We start from the raw sequence: 18687 nt of genomic DNA, 5'->3' as shown, positions 1-18687 counted from the left end.
AGTATTACTTTCATTAGGACTACACAATCACACAGCACTTGTTTTGTTTTTGTTTACTTATGAAAGCATTGCAATCTGTTGGCTTTCTTCATACTCAAATGCTGATTGTTCCTCCCCTTCGACACTAATTATTATTAAGAATAGCAGACAGATATACCACTGAAATATTTTAGTACAACTATAATAGCTTTGTTAACATCCTTTTTTGTGAGAAATGGATGGTGTAAAAGGGGAATGAGGGATTAAAAATTTACATATCTTAATAGACAAACATGTACTCGGTCTCTCATCAAAAGTGCCATGTTGCATCTTGGGAATTGTAGCATGTGGGCTTGGAACCCGCTCGGTCCTATTGTCTCTTGCCCTAGTAGGGCACACCATGCTACAATAAACATGAATAGATTTCCATTGCCCCATGGGACAATTACCATAGATTATTCAGCAGGCTAGGAGTCTGCTTTATTGTACCAAAGGATAAGAAAAGAACCTCAGCACCGCACTCTGGTTTTGATGCCTTCTGATATCCTATGAAAATTCTGTTTCATTCTATTGCCCAATTAGTTCTGAACTGAAGAGGATTTGCTGAAAAAATGTGTCAGACACTTTGAGATACTGCTGGCGCCTGCTTTTCTAAATGAGATCATTCCTAGCGCTAATGATGGGGTCAAGTAGAAATGAAAAGTAGCCTATCGCATCCCTCTTTCAGCCTGAGATGCTGCATTACCCATGGTGCAGTGTTTATGTGTACCACCACAGCACAAAGTGTTGCAAGTTGCTATTTGCAAAGAAGTTCCATTACAACCGAGCCAACATCCCCTACGTTAGTTGCTTAGACAGTGAGATTGACTGTCATGGTTGCGCAACCTTAACCAATAAAAGCTCTTCCTCGAGATGGCTTTGTGAATGTTTCATTTGCTCTCACAGTGTGAAACAGCCGGCACCCACTGCACTCTGAACCATGGCTTGTGCTTAACCAAAGTTTTTTTTTTTTTTAATATCCAGTGTAGGCATGAGGCCCAATCCACAGACGGCCAGTAAAGCAGATGAGTGGCTAGACATTTCTCTTCCAGGCACTTATCAGCGTTACATCACGACATTGTGTACACTGCCCCAAATTCTGTGTCACTGTTTAGAACGGATCCTGTATTTCCAGTTCCTCGGAGAGAGGACAGGCTGTCAGCGTTGCAAGTCCCTATGGTGTAGACCAGGCATATGGATGCGTGATCGTTGACCAACAGCCATAATGTTCATTCTGTAAGGCAAGGCAGAACGTGGATATTGGAGTGTTCTTACGCATACAGATATGGTGACATACAGTATTGCTGCTCCCAATGAACCTTCTGTCAAAAGTTCAAAATGAATAATGGCGTTTGCACGTGTGCGTGTGTAAACAGCAGGTGCGGGGCAGGCAGATAGTGCCCTGCTGGGATGTGGGATGTCTGATGGGGCCTGGGATCAGGTGGGGCACAGAGGGGAGGAGCAGGGACAAATCTGTCAGCAGCAACAACGTGCATTCAAAAATCATGTCTGTCTTCTTTTGAGAAAGATTTATCAATTTCATCTTTTCATACTATGTATGTGCTAATTATAATAACAAATTATGGAGATTGGTTTACTTTAAGGAAGGTTCACATGCAAGATTCTGAAGAATAAATAACATTAGCCCGTAATCAGCATTCTGTTTCTGTTTCCTTAGGGTTAGGGACTTGACTGCAATGAATACAAATCATTCGTTATTTCTCATTAAATAAGATATAGAGCCTTCTTTCTCTTAATGTAAACGTCTGCTGAGTGCTAAGATTGTTTTTCTGTATTACTGCATGTTTATGTTTTTTACTGTAAGTATACTGCTTTGTCCGTGTATGAGAGCTTCATTCAAGATTTTTTTTTTTTTTTGTATCCTAAATAGAAAAAAACCCTCTGAACTGAAAACATATTTCTGAATTCATGTAGCTATAGTTTTGTATTCTGATAACTGAAAGTTTATGTTTCAAACAAGCAAATAATTATATATATATTACAATATTTAGCTCAAATTCATATATTTTGTGTAATTTAAAATAATATTTTTAAATTATATGTATAGTATCGCATCAAGAAAGGGCCCAATGTAACACCCTCATAATTTGTCTTCATAATCAAGGGCATGAAGATTCTTAAATGATGCATGCAATGATGTTATGTAATGCCCTTCATAGGCAGCGCAATCAAAATTTCTAAAGTGGTCTTTCGACTGGCTATTTTTACTGAACACAGAAGACTTGGGTTAAGCACTCTAACAACTGAGCGAACATCTAAAGAGACTGAAGAGATTCTAGAAGAACATTAAAATGTGTTTTGCCTTCTGCCAAACTTATGACAAATTCTTTCATTCGAGCCATCACCATTATGGACAGGACCTGAACTTGGATCACTGCCTTGTATTTTCCTGATTCGCCAACCTCATGCCATAAATTGCTTCTCAGCAAAGTTAGTTTTTTTATGAAGCTTTCTTTTTTCCATGTACACTCCATACAGAAATATACAGTATTTTGTAGGTATCACTGTTTATAAAAAGAAATTTTCCTATTTTTGTCTGATGTTTTACAAAATGATCACACTTTAAATTGTGAAGCTGCAAAAATTGCATTATGATAGCTGCTAGAAATACTCTTTGTTTTCAATACAGTGGTGAACTCATGGTTCTGTATGAATAACAGTGCCGGCTAGTATTGCTCGGGAACATTTATTGAACACAGGGAACATTTACAGGCACTGAGAAGGAAATCCAAACTTTCAAACAGAACTGCATGAAATACCTGTGGACTTTCACTTATCTGACCATTTTGATGGTACTGTGGTGCAGTTTCATTGTTCATGTACACGATTCACAGATTTCTTTTATTAATTTATTTCTCATAATTAAATCATTTTTAATTTTTTATATTTATATATACTTCTGACTTTTACATTCTCTTTCATCTATTTTACTCATACTAACATATGCCTTTATTTAATAGCGATTGACTAATAGGCTAATGACGCTTTCAGAGAAAGGCATTTATTGGACAGCACAGTGGCACGTGTCTACATTTAGCTGTGAGGCTGAGAGACTCTCGGCATCACCGTCCATTTCCCTGCTTCCTTTCCCACTCACGCTGTGCAGCCGACAACTCCTCTGGGTGAGTGTGTGTGGGGTGGGGTGCAGTAGGAACGATCAGAGCCCAGCCCCCTAAATAAACCCGACGCCTGCTGATTGGGGGCCATTCATTAGCCTGCAGTTTGTGCCGGACTGTGGCAGCAGGATCGATAAGGCACTCTGGCTCCTTTTATTTACAAACTAACCGCTTTTTAGTGGCTGAGTTTTTAAACCAGTGGCCATTTAACCGCTTTATTCAGATTCGGCATGAAACCATCTGGTCCCATTTGCTGTAAGTCTCTGCTAAAGCCCCAGCCTGACAAGCAGGAGATATGTCAATGCAGTTATCAGCATAAAGCAACATCTGCCATGCCTGACACTCACTATTGTACGGCCATTTAATCTGTCCCCCTCCTCCCCTTAACTGCAGACAACAGCCCCCTATATTATATTTTGCCACTCAATTAGCAGTATCATCCCACTGAAATAGAGGCCAATTTACCTTTAATGACATCATTGTTAGACTGGTGGCGGTGGTTGGTGTTGGGCCTGTCACTGGATAACAGAAGGCCTGCCCTGCTTCCCCCACTGGCCGTACGCAGACTGCCAAAGCCCGTGCTGGCCTATCACGGCGCCGCCTTCATCTCTCCGCCACCAACATTGTTTCCGACAGTTCACAGAGGCAGCGTGGCGGAAAATTGAGTCCAGATTCATTAGGTTTTCAGTGTGCTGCTCAAGTCAGTTAAATTGATACATTTCCTAACAAAATTGAAGTGCTTTTGTGCTGCCAGCGGAAGGCTGGTGACCCTACTCGGCCCACTGAGCAGCCGAAACGAGTTGATGGATCCATTAGGACGCTTAGGCTGCTTTTTGCCTCTCCCTCCATCTCTGAGTGACACTGTAAATCTGAACCAATTTCAGACTCTAATCATCATTACAAACCTCTCCACTGTTCATTTATTACTCTACAATTCTAATACACCGCACAGATGGGTCAGCGCGCAGAGGGAGAACTCCAGAAATCCAAGTTTAAAGGAGCAGCCTCGCCGTTCCCTCTGGTTAAATGGTTCATGACTGGTGAGACGTGGCTCATCCGGTGCGAGAGCACAGGCACACAGCGCTCTGCCACTTCCCTCTTTTTCTCTCTCTTTATCGTTTTAAGGGACAGACACTGGACGGCATACAAGTTCCAAGACCATCCAGAGCAGAATGTAATGCCCTCTCTGTGTACTGTCAAATAGCCATGAAACAAGTTAAAACAAGTGTTGTGTCACTGAGCAAAGGCGCACAAAAGACCCTTGGGAAATATCCAAAATTCCAGCTGAAAAAAACTATTAAATTCACACAGCTGATTGGCAGAGCCTCTAGCTTGTCCAGCAGCAATGTCTGATGGGTCTCTTTCCTAAAATAATTACTGTAACACCTCCAAAACATTTGTAGGTTTGGTGCCATCTCCAGACTAGCCCTAGAGCTTCTGCCTTTAATGTATTTTATCCAATACTCGAAGATATTTTATTCTTATCAGCCTTATCGTTCCACGAGACTAAATGCAAACTGTGTGAATGACACTTAAAATAAGCAGACCTATTACTGCATGTTTTCGCTCTTTTCTAATCTCTAAATTTGTTCAACTTTGTATGACTCCTTTTGTGAGGATTCACTCTGTGTATATAACAGATGAAAAGCACAAATATAAATGTCTTTATGTACATACATAATGGCGCTTTCATCTGTGGGGTTAATTTCAAAACAGCAAGTGCAATTGTCAGTTTCAAAATCTACTGTAATTACTGTTGCTCTTCATATCCTCTGAGTGTGGAGGAGGAAAAAAACACCATAATGACAGCATAATTAATACTAAGATGTTTTTATCCTTGGAAAGCAATTAGGCTTATCAATGAATCAAGTCTAATTTGTGGACATCTTGGCTCGATGTCCTTGAATATTCGCCGATTACTTCCGAAACCTTCACAATATTAAAGAACATCAATAATTTTGCAATGGATCGCAGCTCCCCTAATGACCTTGACTGAAGCTGCTTCAACTTTCAGATGAGGCACAACTCAACCGCAGACAAACAAAGACATGGGGGGGCAGGATCACTGAGGATCCTTTAAAATCAAAAGGCCTTCAGACATATTAGTGTCCCTCTAAGCAAAAGAATGACATCACCAGGCAGGGGACCAGCTCCAACACGAAAAGAAAGAGTGAATAAACATAAATATAAAGGTGTGAGAAAAGGCTCTTAAGAAATCAATAACCTTTTCAAAGGCACATCATTATTTCGTGGAAATTAAAAAAGCAGAACACATCAGTCCATCCATTATCTCACTTTTTTTAATTGTCTAATTCATCACATATAAATGTAGGAAACAATGGGAAAGCTGTTTCTAAGAAAGACAACATAAGAGTTATATTTTGAATAAAATAAGAATTAAAAAAATTGAGGGGAACAGGCTGAATGTCTTTTTTCCATGTGATATTTGAAAAGAAACAGAATTTATTTTTACTTCCAAGCCTGATATTTACACTTAATATACAGCAATGCAGCTGAATTTAAAATGGCAACCCTCAGACTACTGAAATCTTTCTGTGCCAAAGGTACAATGTGCAGCAATCAATCCTGCCAACCCCACATTGCTGTTTTACTTACACACAGAATTACCTGCCCATCCCAGCAACAATATTACTGCTGGGGGGATTATGGTGACATAATCTTTGCAATGGCTCACGAGAGGGGACTGAATAGGGTGGACACTCTATGCCATGCGGTGATAACGGTTTGTCACTGGGGCTCTTGGGCTCATCATTCACAATCTCACAGATTAGTAGGCCACGTCTTTCAGCCTTCAGCGGCTCGGTGAGCGGCGACATGTTTATTTTCAAGCCTGTACAAGGCCTGAAAGGCAACGGAGAGAGTGCCTCGCCCCTTTCTCAAGACCGTTGTTGCGTCCGCTCATCCCCTACATGCCGTTCAGCGAATTCCTTTGTCTCGTGTCCATGAAAAGGAGGGAGAGCGACACAGAAGCCGTTTAAGAATGACACTGAATAAGAAAAAACACGTTGTCAAGTTTTCCAGATTCAACCTTGAGCGCTGCAGAGAGAAGCTCAAGGAGCAGGAACATCTCAGTTTGGACATGAAGAGAACGATGATTTTACCAAGCCTGGGATGAAGCATGGAACAATGACAATCCCAAATGTTAACACAAACTCAAAAAGCATAATTTTCTATTTCAGTTCAGCTCTCAGTAACAGTAGGATGGAACACTGCGTTTTTTTTTGTATTCCTTAAAAGTTAGGCTTTGAGGCTAGACTTGATGAATGATGCTATTAAATTATATATGCATTTTTTAAATATTAAGATAACCTGTATTTGACTGGGGTGAACGAGAAAAATGTGACACTGCTCTGCATCCCGTGGTAACAAACCCTGGGACTGGATGATCGGTCTACATTGCATATCAGTGTTCCTGATGTATGTGCTGAAGTCTCGAACCGCTCCTGTTGAGCTAACAGCTTTCAGAGAAGCTTTAATCAGACTTCTCCGATTCCCATGTAATAATTTAAAAAGATCCTTTGCATCTCACACTGAGGCTGCAAATGAAATGTGACGTTTCATTTATGTCGCGCGGAAAGGCGTCGCAAATAAATAAATACTAGCCTGTCACAGGCAGGGGCTTCTGCAGGGACCCTTCGACATGACAGTCTCTGGTAAACTGTCACACTGCTAAATTGTCTCCCACAAATAACCTGTCTTCCGATTGGCCGCCACATGCAAACTAACGCGGCACTCCTTTAAACGGTTCCTAAAAGCATGAAATTGACATTGTGAATCACATTTGACACTGGCTTCTCCACCTTGTAATTGATCTGCATTTAGTTTGTGCCCATGGACCTATGGTCAGCAAAACAGCAATTTGAAATGCTGTGGCTGTATCAGCCCGTGCCTGTTTTGAAGATGTTTGTTGTACCTTCAGTATTAACATCACGTTTAAATCCTTTGTATACATACATACATATATGTATACATACTCAACCCTCCTTCACAACAGAGACCTGCTACAATGGTTTCTGAAAATGCGTGTGCCTTTTTTCATACAATGACCCTTTTTCCTCAGTTACATAGTCATTTTAGTTCCACAAAAGGTATTTTATTCACTGCTTATTATGTATTTCATTCTGCAAAGTATATCGATTGTGTGCTTCTTCCATAATAAAAAAAACATCTACCACCTATGCTACTCTGTATGCTAGTGTAGATGCTTGACAGTCTCAACCAATCACTTGCTATTCCTTTAACTAATGTTTTTCTCTAAAACAACTTACACTGTTAGGCTGCTTTCCGTGATTTTGCCAGCAGGGCAATTTTTACTGGAGCCATTCAGAGCAAGTGTCTAAATCAAGGGTACAACAAGAATAGGGATTGAACATTTTTAGTTACGATACACAACACCTCTAACTGCAGTGTCCCTGCCCTTTGCAGAGTGAAAGTCTTAGTAAGCAGTAATGTTGTGAACTTTACATCTTCGTACCATAAATATCTGTGAACCCAATTATCGATATTTTTCCATCCAGGATGCCTCCTGTCTCATGCCCTAAGCTTCACAGATAGACGCCAAGCCTCTATCATCCTGCATTAGGAGAAGGGGTAAATTATAATGGATGAATGAATGAATAACTTTAAATGACAAGCACGAAATAATTTATAGAATGCACGAAATATGTTGGTGTTAATAGTTCTATACATGAAACTACCTCATTTTGATATTTTCTAAAAAAATTACGACGTATTTTTCCTTCTGGACCTTTCTATTTATTTGCCTTTTTTGAAATTCAGCTCCCTCGTACCTGTACACTCTGACTCCTTAGGTTACAAACACGCAAGTTAATTTTTTAAGACATGAACAGTAACTTATTAATTTATTTTTAATTGTGTTGACATCTAAATTTCTGCCTGTTGCCAAACAAATGCCATTTGCAAAGCAAAAGCAAAAACTTGCAGCTATTAGTTGGCAGTAAACTGCACCCAGACAGAAGAGAAATGTGAATGTGAACTTCATTCAGTTAATTTCCACAGTGTTTACAACACATGTTCAGCGTTTCAAAGTGTCACTGGTCAATAACAAGACGATGAATGTTGCACATGTTTATGGTGTATCTCAGTCAACAGTGCTCATTGAATTGCAACTTGAGAAGAGAATGTGTTCTTCTTTTCAGTCATTTTAAATTTGTTCTAATTTTAATGCATTTCGTAGTTATAACATGTTAAAATGAAGACCACTAAAAAGTATTTTTATGTATATAACCTTGGTCATAAATAAGTTAAGGGGCATCTGTTTTTTAAACTTTTGCTGATTGTATAGATATTATGGAAATTGAAGCCTGAAGCTGAAGAATACCAGCCAGGCTTATGCGATTATGTAATAAGTCGATAGCATTGAATGGGAAGTTATGGAGATGTGTTTTTATTTTCTGTAAATTTAAACACATTGAAATGTAGCTTAAAGTGAATGAAAATAATAAAATGATTACACAGAGATGTACAGGTGCCAGATCCACGGTGTGCTCTGAATCACCCCTTAGGCTTACAGGATAGGCTTTGTATTTGGTGACACTGCACTAGGCAGGCAGTTTTTGGTAATGGATTAATAAAAGTGTTACAGGGTATTTTTTATTCATTGTAACTTTATTATAGCTATATATTATAATGTTGTCAGAGGGTTTTTCTAAATTTAAAACTTTAATCAGTGAAGGCACATGTGCATTTTCCGGGTTTTATTGAGTACAACATAGTGAAAGCGTGACTTTCGAGTTACAAACTGGGTGAAGAATACACCTCCAGTCACAACTGCGTTTAAGCTGAAGACCAAAAGTATGTACTGTATATCACAGTGAATATACATCACAATATTTAACACATTAAGAAGATTAAGAGTAATATAATACTCTCACTGAGTGGTGAAAAGGAACCCCATGTTTCTTTTATACCTTATACTTTTCCACTCTTGCATACTCCTAAATTCGTATGTACTCTTAATTGATTAAACTGAGAAGTTTCCTTTTATCTATTATTTTCATCAACACGAAATGTAATAGAATGGCTGTGTTTTCAAAATGGAAACAGTTCTATTTGTCTGCTTTCACCACTTGTGGTGGGATGTAAGAAGGCCCATAATTTGTAATGTAATAATGTGCCTTTCTCTGTTGTTTTTTTATCACATGGATGGAGGAAATTCACCCTGTGTAGTCTTCAAGATCCAGATCAGCGGTGTAAATAAGTGCCGGTGGATAAGCCTTGTTCTAGCAGGTTTGCCAGAGATAGGGGTCTTACCTGTGAGTCATTTTCAGCATGATCGCTCTTATCTGTGCTGAACTGGACTCCCATGGTTGCCCAGGTTCTGTGTTTTTAGCTGCTGTTCTACACTCCTATGGCTCTAAATATAAAGCCACTTTCAGGTCATGGCTACTTATTTGAGAAGAATCACGGATGTCCCCCATCGCTGCACCAGGTACTTAACGTCAGTAACAGAGCTGAGCCATGACAGTATCCTCCTAGTCAAATAAGGCCATTAGCTAAGAAAATTAGCACACTTCAGCTGGTGCAAGCTGAGGTGTTTAGTTATGGAAAGCCCCATTTCTCACTGAGAGTCAAATGGAAGATTTGAGGTCAAATTAAATACGTTATTTAATTTACAATAGGTGAGAAATATCATGACACTGATAAGTAGATCATGACAATACGTTGTCCACCTGGCAAACGTGGCAGTGAAAAAAGCTTCCAGGTAATAATCTTTAAGCTGTCATTGCTGCAATTAGAAATTACTAAAGTAAAGTCAGTAGTTTGGCAGTTTTATTAGTCATTTGAACTATAGAAAACCATTTTGAAAATTTTAATAATGCTAAAAATCACATTTAAAGAAAACTTCAGATTGCTTATTATTAAAAGAAAAATTAGGAAATAGTCTCCAATGAATCTGAGATAAATCCAAGATAATCCAAAAGTGAAGTTATTTTTGATTTAACTGAAAATAAACAGATATTTACATTAGCAGACGCTTTTCTCCAAAGCAGCTTTCAACAAACTCTATGTAGTGTTATCAGCTCACACACCTTATTCACCAAGGTGCCTTACACTGCTAGATACACTACTTAATGGGTCATTCATCTATACATCAGTGGGACACACTCTCTCTGTCACTCACACACTAATGATATGAACCTTGCACTTGGTCTCAACTTGTTCTTGGGGTAAATTATTTAAGTTCTTCCAAAAAGTACAAAATAAACATTTATTTATTTGTATATGCGCTAAATGTTATCCAAATTCTTCAATTTGAATAAATCATATAAATATTAGTTACATAGGCTCTTTCCTAACTTGCAATGAGTTATATAACTTTCACAGTAGTGGCTTAAATCCACAGCAAATGCTTTTCCTTCATTTCATTGGGATCGTTTTCGAGCACTCTGAAAATCCTGGTTTAAGGGATATTTGGAATGACTCATTTGAACTGGAATCAGGACAGCCATAAACAAGAAATTATATGATAACAAGAGTGGAAGCAACAGGAAAGGGATTCATTAATCAACATGAGTGAAAACTGCCTGTCTAGCCCACTAAATATGGATCCAGTTCAGAAATAAGCAATTTAACGAACAAGGGTTAGATATTTGACTCAGTTACCATGGTTGTTGGCTAGAGTGATATTTTCTATGCGCATTGCCCATGGTGGTAAGATAGATTATTAAGGTGTTGGAAGCTCAATAAGGATCAGCCTGTAGAGAACAGTTTCTATGGTAACAATTTGTAATGACACATTTAGACGGTATATTTACATTCTTCTCTCCTGGGACTGAACACAAGAAGGGAACTCTCTCTGCCGGGATACGTCCTGTATCTCCTTGCATTGCACACACACTCATTTAAACATTTACTTGCCAAAAATTATGGTCTCACTGCATTTACTAAAACACTGAATCATTGCCACCCTTGAGCTCCGACAAAAAAGAAAATACTGTATATATATATATATATATATATATATATATATGTTTGTATGAATTTTGTTGATAGTAACATCAAATTTAGTGGTGTTACCAAGAGATTGTAAATCCTAGTGCTTCTTTTGGAAAACTGTTTGACAGGTTCTTCACGACAAAGATGTGTCAGTATGGTATTGTTGGCGTTACTGAAGAAGCTTTTCAGATCTATTACATATGCTTACTCTAAACAGGCGCTTTAAACATGTGCCATTAAAGGGCAGCGGCATGAGTTGCTACAGAGCCCTCAGAAAACAAACAGAAGGCTGGCTGGGCTAGGCCTGCACACAGCCCCACTTCACAGGCTTTGCTGCAGGGACCTCTCCACAGCAGCTAAAAGGGATCAGGGAATATTATGTCCCAGCTGGAACCTGTCCAGATTGTGATATTTCTCAACGCAAAGCGGCAATAATGCAAAAACAATTTTCACAGCTGCAGATTGTTAAGAAACTAAGTGTCGGTGGCCCCGTCGCAATTGATAGTTCAGACTAAACTGGCTGTTGTCTGAACCCTGCTTTTAAACTGCCTGATGAATGAAAACCACTTGACGAAGTAGCTCACAGCGTGATGGAGAGGTGCAGAACAATGACAAAAGTGCCATAGCAACACTGTGAAAAGCATTGCATTCCCCGGGTACCTGCCTGTTCTCAGACAATACCTGCGACTCATAGGGCAACACGGGTTGGAGATGCCGTGGCATGTTATTTGGACTTTAAACAACACATTATAGCGAAAAGCTTCCCTTGTTAGTTGCTTTCAAAACATGGGAAGTACACTGTACATTGCGCTTCTCTCTGTAAAGCGCAAGCAAGCCTGAGAATAATAGGAGAATAAAAGCAGGAAAGATTTAATGGTGACCGTCATCACACCAACACTTTTTTTAAAAAAAATCAGTCAGTACTCGCTATAGGTGTACGCTACTATAAAATAAGACATGCTGCACAAGTTTATATTCATTACAGCAAATGTGTACTCTGCTAAGTAATAACTAAACTTTTGCATGCTCTATGATTTGGGGATCAGTGCGGATTAAATTCCGGAGCTCTTTATCTCCAGATGAGAGCCCTATCCACTTCGCCAAGTGTTTCATCTTTAACCTCCTTAGAAGAAAGAGCAAAGCACAATGGCAAAGACTTGAGCTAAAACACTATTTTCATTTGCTCCAATAAAACTTCTTTTGTAGATCTAGAATGAGATGCACAGTGGTGGCTAAACTGCCCCCTCCCACCCACCACCTTTTTTTTTTCTTTTTTTTTTTCCACCAGTTGTGTGGGATATTGCTATTTTGAAGTTGTTTTCAGCCCAACATCAGCGCCGCAAATCTGCCATTACAGGATTCATGACACTCTCAGACAGGAAAACAAAAACCATTTTTGCATCTCCATTACCCACATCACCTCACATTGGGGGTGACCTTGGTGCCTGCTTTCTAGTTTTGGTGGCAAAATTGAGGAGCTTATACACACTCTCACACACAGACGCACACACAATGTCATACACACACTAAAAAATGAAATAGAATAGAAATTGCGTGGGCCACGGAAGCTGCTATCAGTTGGAATCTAACGGCCATGCAGTTTCAGAATTTCAGTTTAGTTTCCGATTAAGGTAAAGTCCTGGTATTTTATTCCCTACATCTCTATGCTTCATAGCGTTCAAAGACTGCCAGGGTAACTGCCTATTATCCAACAGTTCCACTCCACTGACCTCTCCAATAAAACTTTTCATATCCTTATAAACGAACTAGATTGCCGTGTTATAAACATTTACACTGCGCTAACAGATCATCTCCGCACATCGGAATTGGCTAAATTTCCTTTTCCCAATGAATATATTGGAGGAGATTAGAGATATGATAGCTTTTCAGATTGCTGAACCCAAAGAAATTAGTTTAGCGAGCGTTTACGGAGGCTAAATTGGAACCATTAAATAGCGGATTAAATTGATGGTACTTTCATTGTCTGTCCTTTGGTATCGCTGTAAAATCAATTAGCCGTCACTATTCCATTCTCGATAAAGTGTGATTGTCAGTCGGAGGGGCGAACAGGAGAGCTTCACTGCCACTCAGACCTGGAACGGCAACTGGAAACAAATCTGCGCGTGTCGGTGGGGGGGGGGGGGACGTATGGATGGAGGACACATTGCGGGGGATTGTGTTTGGGAGTACCCTTGTTTTCATCATGACTTTAATGAGCACAGAATGTGTGCTATTAGTGTGAGGAGCTGTCTTACTCCATCTGGCCGGAGAACTTTCCGAAATTGCTACACCCTTGGGCAGATAAAGTGGGCCGCTTATTGATTCTTTATTATTATTTTCCCAAGTATATGTACTTGCAGGTGGAAGGCAGTTAATGGAATGGGTGAGTGTCGACAACTTGCTCACACAAATGCCCGACATGATGCAAAGCACTGTGTTTTCGCATCTGAAGATATCTCGCGTCAAGCGTTGTGTGATCCTGTGACTAGTCATGGGACTCTAAACCCACTGAATCAGCACATTCGCTCAAGCTAAAAGATGTTTTCTTCTTCTTCTTCAAAAAACATTCTGTGCAAGTAAAGAACATTTTGCAGTGTACAAATCAGATGGAATTTTCGAAGAGAAATGAAACTCAGGGATTGCTGCAAACAGTCTGCAATTCATAGGCAGGTGAAGCATCACAGATATATTTGGAAGCAGTTCGCATCAAATGAAAACCCAGACAGCCCTTACATAGACAATGTCTTTGCAAGTGTTAGAGTCTCTTCTAACAAACTAATTAATATCACATCGTGTTTCCCATGCAGCCCATGTCTACATGCAGAACTTTGAGAATATTATCTACATAAGGTCATAGCTCCAGTTTAGCAGATTGCATCACATAAATTTTCAGCATTATAACACATGAACATTCCAACCTAATGAAAATGCCCCAGACAGTCTTCACATTGTGTTTGTCAATTAATAATTATAATTTGCATTTCAGGAAAAGCTGTCTTTACCTTTACATTTATGTTTGTTCATTTAGCGGACACTTTTCTTCATACATCTCACGAAACATACAAATTACATCAGCAGAAGCAGAGATTTTGATTTGGACGATGCATGAATAGGAAAATAAAACCTGAAAGCCACTCCCAAAAATTATGCCCAGCCCATTAAATTAATTTTTATGTGTCCACTTTGAAGCACATTGATAGAGGAAACTCCGCTTTTCTGGGGACAAAAAATCTCGGGATATGACCCTTGTTTTCGACAGCCAGTCATTTTTCAATGGTCTTGTTCGGCCCAGGGAACAATTCCACAGTTAGTGTTTTCCAGCTAAAGTATAAATATGTTAGACTCCACTATAGTACACTAGCCACTCTTTTAATACAACTGTCACTAACTACAAGTTGTACAATGCCCGTACACCGCGGTGTCTTATTTAAAATAGGATCGTTACATTAATACCCATAAATACAAATGTTCTCCCTGTGAGGTTGTTTGCCCCAATGTTATTGTATGCTTTAAAGTGTCTGGTTTCTATATCCAGAGTGTCCATTTACAAGAGAAGGGTGATAATAATCGTTTCTTTCTGGTCTGAATCCATGCAGTATGAGAACACAAAATGAATAGAATAAATGTACCATTCACAGCATTTTTTTTTCTTGATATAAAAAGCAAACATCAAGCGCCAGTGCTTTAAATTACTCCATCAGAAAGCATAACACACAGACTCCTGTCGACAAGATTTCAAGTCTATTAAGTTATAAGTCTCTCCTAAAGTTCTCCACATCCCTGCAGGATTTGTGTCTAGATCAGAAACTGATTAGCAATTACTATGAATATTGTAAATTCATTCTGTCTGGATGAGGTAGTGCTGTTTAATGCTACTGCTGTCTGTCATAGGCGCACGCAATTTATGCTAAGTGCTTCAAACTGGGGAGGCGATGAGCACAAAAACAAAGCCCTTGACTCAGTTTACGACACACCTGCAAAGTTCTACATTCGGTCCTTGTTTTTGCCATAGCATTTGGTGCGTGCTGGATTTTTGTTTTTCTCCTCATTCGGTAATCAATCAGCCCCACCCTGAAAAGCAATATAGCATCACCACACCCACTGACTGCAACATGATCAGATGAAATGGCTTACATGTTTGAAGAAAAATGCTCCTTTTCAGGAATAATTTGAAAGACAACAATCCAGAGCAATCGGTGGACAATTTTTAAGCAGAACTTTGCGGTTATGATATGCCCGAATGATCCCCCCTATGGTGTAAAGTGACTCAGAATGCTTTTGCTTCTATTCCTCAAAAAGTATAACGTGAGTCTCAGTTCCTGTTTTTAAATCTGCCCCGTAAGAGGTAAACCTTTGACCAGTTGGTATTTGGATGCTAGTGTTTTGTTTTTAGAAGGTGTGTTTTTGGCAATATCCAAAGGTTTGCATTCAGCATGTGTGCCCGACCATTATTATGAATGACCTAAAATTTTTTTCCCATGGCAAAAGCAGTAAAGGATAAACTGGAAACTGGAAAAGCACCGAGTTTAGTCAGAGCATTCGCTGTCGTACAGTGTGACCCAACATTCCTTGAGGCCCTTGACACAGGAAGCCCGCTGAAAGCAAGACACGATTATGTATGCTGCATTTTCTGTGCTAAATGCAACATTGGCAAGTCCTCCCCATAATTGAATTGCGAGGCTCGTGTTTTTGGCAGCCCCTCTTGCGGTGGGGTCTCCTCTGATTCTCCGGGGAGAGCTGTCTCCACTGACGCCGCTGAGCCAGGCCCGTCTCCTCGCATGAAACGCCCCTGTGATCCTGGCGCGCCGGTCACAGCGACGTGGTATCGCTCCACGCGGCTGGCGGCGCGGCATGGAGATCTGCCGCACTATGGAGTCTTATCGTCGGGCTGACAATGGGCAGCTCGCCTCTCTACAACATGTCCATCTCTCAGGGAATGGTGAAGCTTGGGCCTGTCTGTCTGGATTGTCAACTCATTATTGTTATCCATCAAGGGGATAGAAGATATAGGAAAAAACAGTAATGAGTATTTTGAAATGTTGAGGCATGCTTAAAATTACAAGAAGCACTGATTGTATATAGAAGCAATGAAGAGTTATCAAAAAATAAATGTAAAAAGTTAATAAATGCACTTTGGCTTTAGGTAAGCTATCCTCTAAATAGAGGGTTTTACAAGGGTTTTATTTATATATTGGCACATCTTTTTTCTCTGTGCAATAAATATTGAGCTGTATATATGATGCACTTTGTCTACTCTCCCTTTTCATAATGGTTTTGATCTGATACCTAATGAAGCCAAAGGGATCACGTGTCTAAAATGGGTAAAATGCGTGCTATGTAAATTGTTTTGAATGAAGTTTGCAGCATATTTAGTGAGAAAGGGTCACTGTGATGAAGAATGAAAAGCCTCCGAATCTTCTCCTACATGAACAGATGTTACATATGTATTATATATTATGTATATTTCTGACTTTATTATTCAGGCAATATATAATGTGATCCATGAGAGTGCATCGAGGTCAGAATACTTAATAGCCTATAGATACCGCTCATTTTAGCTGATCACTTCTGTCCTTCTACACATAAAGGAGACTTTTCCTTATTCATGCAACTAAACATACTGTGCATAACAATCAGTTAGCAAGACAAGGAAGTAGTAAAAGTGAAAATATTGTGTCTTTACAAGTGAAAGGTGATGGTACAGCTAATGGATTTTACAGCCGTACCAAAGGACATACAAGATTGTTCCTCCCTTTACCGTTACTATACTGGGCTTTGGGTTGAAACCACAAGAAGGAGTGCAATCTGAAATATAGGGGATAGCACACAGAGCAAAAGTGACCACAATAATTCCATCACTCTTGAAGACAGTAACATTATTAATTGCTGACAGCATTAGTTATTGGTCCATGGTTCAGAGGATAGAGTTTCACCCACGACTGCAGCCACAGTTTGGCAGAACAGCCATCGGGGGTTCCGCAAAGTTCAGGGAATACATCAGGCAGCGAAACATCCCTGGACCAGCTGAAGCCGCTACGCGCCTTTAAAGAAGAAGGTGAGAAGGGTGTTGAGAGGGCTTTCCCATGAACCTGGCTGACCTGGGCCCTGCCACCAGTGGATGGGTGGGTTCAGCGGAGCCAGGATGACAGTGCAGGGTGACAGCTGATGTTTTTGCTTGGGGGGTGGGGGCCTGATGTAGGGAAGACCGGGCACAGTTCGCAGGTGCAAAGCAGATGCCCATCCAGAGAAGAAGCAAAGCATGGCCCTGCGCACGGGGGCTCCCGAAAGAACCTCAAGCTGGCAGCCTCCCCCCACCCTACCACCACTCCCCTTGCTGCCTCTCGCTGAGCGCTCACATCTGTTTCATTGTTCTGCAGAAGAAGCCACTATGCGGCAGTACCACATAATGCTGTTTGTAAAGCAACGGTGGTGTAAACAGTCTAGGGGGAAAAAGGGATGAGAAACAGTTTTTACCAGTGCTAAACGAATAATTAGATTTCAAGAGTGTGCGAATGACTTAAGGGATGGAACACTTTTTTTTTCAAGCGATTCACACTTTTTTTTGAAACCTCAGAAGGTATGTCAAACATAAAAGGAATTAAGTGTAGGTATGCGTTCAGCATTAAAACTATTCTTTCTGCACAGAGTTTACATGCAGTTTATTTATCTCTCCATCTACCCATGTATTTATTTATTTTGTAAGGACACTTTGTACGTCGAATAACTGATTCAATTTTCTGGAGCAAGATAAAGGTGCTATTGTGATTTACATTGTTTGGTTGTTCTAAGAATTAAAGTAGTATCTGTTCAAAGGAGAGAGATAAAGGTTAAAATCAAGTAATGGGAAATCTGTTTGGTGAGGTGAGGACTGTAATAACTCATTGAGCCTAATAAACTATAACCAATTTAATCTGAGCCTTATCAGGCTGAGATTTCAACCCTTTCCTTTTTAATTGGCTATTTTGTAATCCTGGTTCCCAGCAGAGCTGATGGTCTGTCTCTCTCTCCCGAGAGTTTGCATAAAATTGGTTTGAAACGGTGTGTCACTTTCTTTCTGAAGTGGCCATCTGGCTGGTGGACCAGAGTTTCAGATAAAACACTGACCCCGGGAGTATCTGTGAAACAAGAACGGGCAGATTTGCCCATTGTTTTATGATAGATTTATTACACCAAACACTCACCAGGTTTAATAATTTTTTCATTGTATTCAATGGCTTGTCCCAGCCAATAAACACTAAAGTCTAGTGCAACAAACCTGAAACACATAAATAAACTTATCGTTTTCTTCATTTGCTTTATTCAGACTGAAAAAGGACCTTCTATAAGTATTTACGTTTGCAGTGAAGTGAAACAGTCAGAGCTGTTAATTATGGAACTCATGTCCTTTCTCTTGTTTAGAGTTTACATCCTGGAGAAATTCATTGCTAGTGGAAAAAAGAAACAGATGTGAGATATTTTATTAGTAACACGCTGCTATAAATAGTTGCAATATCCAGTAAATATGTTCGGACTCTGTCTGTTCAGTGCGACTGTTTTTGTTTTTGTACTAATA

The sequence above is a fragment of the Scleropages formosus genome, chromosome 20 (assembly GCF_900964775.1).
Source record: "Scleropages formosus chromosome 20, fSclFor1.1, whole genome shotgun sequence".
In the NCBI taxonomy this organism is placed as follows: Eukaryota; Metazoa; Chordata; class Actinopteri; order Osteoglossiformes; family Osteoglossidae; genus Scleropages; species Scleropages formosus.
This window is presented reverse-complemented; position numbering follows the sequence as displayed.